We start from the raw sequence: 3,138 nt of genomic DNA, 5'->3' as shown, positions 1-3,138 counted from the left end.
CATCTATGTACAGGCTCTAGGCTTGTGGAGTAAGAGGAGGTTATTTGATGATGATGAGCAACAGGCTGCCTCCCCCTCCCCTCCCTCCCTCCCTCCCTCCCTTGTTCCCTCCTTCCCTTCCCTTTGCCCTCATCTCTCCCTCTTCCTCTCTCTTGCTCTCTCAACTCCCCCCCCCACCCCCCCACCCCCCCTCCTCGAGCACTGACATCAGAAGTGGGATGTGCCATTATACCAAAAGCTTTTGAGAGAAATCCATGGCAACCACCATCTAGAGAGCAGTGCTTCCCCACTGTCTTTTGATTGTAGATTCACACAAAGGTTTATATTTGTCCGGTGGGTTACCCAGCGGAGGGGAGGGGAAGGGAGGGGGGGCTGGCTCAGACTCACCGGGGTGTCCAATTTTAGACAAGTGGTGGGAAATGCTATCATGAGGTATGGAGGAAGGCATGGCTCATACAGAGAATGAACGGTTTGTTTGTTTTTTTTACTCCACTGAGGTGTCTTGTCTTTAGATGATATTTTTCATGACAGTACACCAACACCAGAACATGAAGTCAAACTCAGTCTTCAAACACAGTGTTCACATTCAGAGAAGGACAAGAAAAAACGCAATTTCACAGACAAACTCAATATAAATACCTAACAAAACATCAGTATGCGTGGCTTGTTTGGATTGTGTCCACTGAGCATTGCCTCAAAATTGTGGTGCCTGTGTTTGGGTGTATTATGCCTTTATTGATCTACCTGTCTTGAACTAAAAGGGAACTGCAGAAGTAAACGCACGTGACAAGTCAATCTCAGTGTATTATTTCTACCTCAGTGCTGTTATGACCCATAATGGCGCAATGGAAACCTAAATGTTCATCTTTTTTTTTTTGGTGTTGGTTCAATTTTCTTTTTTTTTCCCCCAGTCAGCTGTGTATGACCAGAGCGGTTTAAAAAAATTAGCATTATTTTACGAGTGTACAGACAGGGCACTTGACTGTATGTTTTCAAGGAGAAACATAGCGTAAAGAAATGGAGGCGTGTAATTGCTGTGAGCTATCATCTCTTCAGAACAGAGCTGCTTCCTGGTTGGGTGACTACGGGCAAGTGAAGATAATGATAGGGAAAACAATGAGAGAATACAACAATCACAACATTTCCTGGTAAGAATGAAAGGAAGATACATAATAAAATATACTCTGTGGTACAAAATGATCATAATGACCCTGTCACATGGGTGTTTGAATTGAGAAATGATGATTTTATTCGGAGGGATAGGAGACATATGGTCCTTGTCAAAACAAACAAACAAAGTTAAAGGATTATCATCTGTATGCACCGCTGCATTCACCAGGCTGCATGTCGAAGTTGTTTTAACTGAGCTTACGCAGGACAAAGGCAGGCCACCATGACGAAGCACAGTACTGTATATGATTATGTCCCGTGATATACAGTTATTATATATAATTAGATAAATAGTTACTAGAAGTGTTGTAATACAAAGATTGCTGACATCAGCACACTAATCAGTACAAAACGTGGGAGGGATGGGAATGTTAAGTAGTTTTTCAGGCATTCGGTTATAAACAAAAATATCTGACAAATTAAAAGTCAGATGATGGTGGTGCTAGATGAAAAGGACTCACCAAAGTCATTACAATTCATTCTAAGGGGGACATGAATGTAAGAATTTGAAGTGTTATGTTTCCTTGTATTAAGGCCTTGTGCACCTTTCATCTCCCACATAGTGACTGAAATTAAAAATCTATTTTATAAAAGCTTGTGGTTCTCATTAACAAAGCCTTCTGATAATCATTTAAATGCTTCTGCTGTCTTTGGCTTGACCAAGTGACATTTTAAAGGGACATTTCACCCCTAAATCGAAAATACATATTTTTCCTCTTACCTGTAGTGCTATTTATTACAGGTGTACCCGAATACAAATACATTATTCGGCAAAGCACAAATAGTGTTTTTTTTTTTTTTTAACGAATATTTGTTTCATACAAAAACCCCATGTCAAATACCAGCGCACAGGTCGGTTACATTGCTATCTCAGTCTCTGTCCTCTGCTCCACTGTCCACGTCTATCAGCAGTTCCTAACGAGGGGAGTCACATCCACCTGCTACATGATGCACGTTTCCTAATTTGGACGTCACTCCCGGAGTTCCCCAGAGATAAAGCCGAGCTACTGACACACGCAAAGTGCTCCCAAGGGACACTCCATTACCTGTTGTTCCCCTTCTCCTTTCCACAAGGTTAAGTTGTAGAAAATAGGCAATAAATGAAAAGTGCAAAGCAAGAATCACCTTGGAAGTTCTTCCCTACATGTTATACGGTGTGCTGCCTCTGTGTTATGGATGTATAAATGGGTGGAGGTCTCTCTGCAATGAGGCAATGACTAAAGTTTTAGCTTGGTAGTCAGTGCAGGACCTCCTTCATAAGGTAGTTTATTCATGAACACTTATTGTAACATTTGAATTTTCCAAAATTTAAAGTGTGATAAACACAAAAACAGGATTTTTTAGCCTCTTTCCACTTTTATTTGAATACAAATACAAATAAAGAATACAAATACAGATAATTTTGCTGCCTCAATGAATACAGATACAAATACAAATACAAATACAAATACAAATACAAATAATTTTGCTGGCTCAATAAATACAGATACAAATACAAATACTGGGCTCTCTGCACATCCCTACTATCTATCCATCTAGATCGTTTTGGTGTGGGTTGCCAAGTTTTGGAGATATCGGCCATAGAGATATCTGCCCTCTCTCGAATACAATGGAACTAGATGGCACTCGTCTTGAGGTGCTCAAAGCACCAAAAAATACATTTGAAAAACTCAACAACAATGTCTCTTTACAGACATCATGACCTGGGTACTCAAGTTAATCCACAGACCTCGTTGTAAGCAGTTTCATGTAAGAGCTGTTTTCTTTCTGAGTAGATGCACACTTCCATCTGCACAGTGAGATGGTTGGCGTCAATGTCTGGGGATTATCTTGAGTAACCAGAGTAACTGAGTCTTTGTTGTTTTAAATGGCGCCTAAAAATCCATTAATATCAACAAGTCTTTTTATAGACCTTCCTTCTTGTTCTCATGTCTTGTTTCATTTCAGTTTGGTCTGTTTCTGTCTGTG

This window comes from Thunnus albacares, chromosome 5 (assembly GCF_914725855.1).
Source record: "Thunnus albacares chromosome 5, fThuAlb1.1, whole genome shotgun sequence".
Classification (NCBI taxonomy): domain Eukaryota; kingdom Metazoa; phylum Chordata; class Actinopteri; order Scombriformes; family Scombridae; genus Thunnus; species Thunnus albacares.
The sequence above is the reverse complement of the archived record's forward strand: the minus strand, read 5'-3'. Positions refer to the sequence as shown.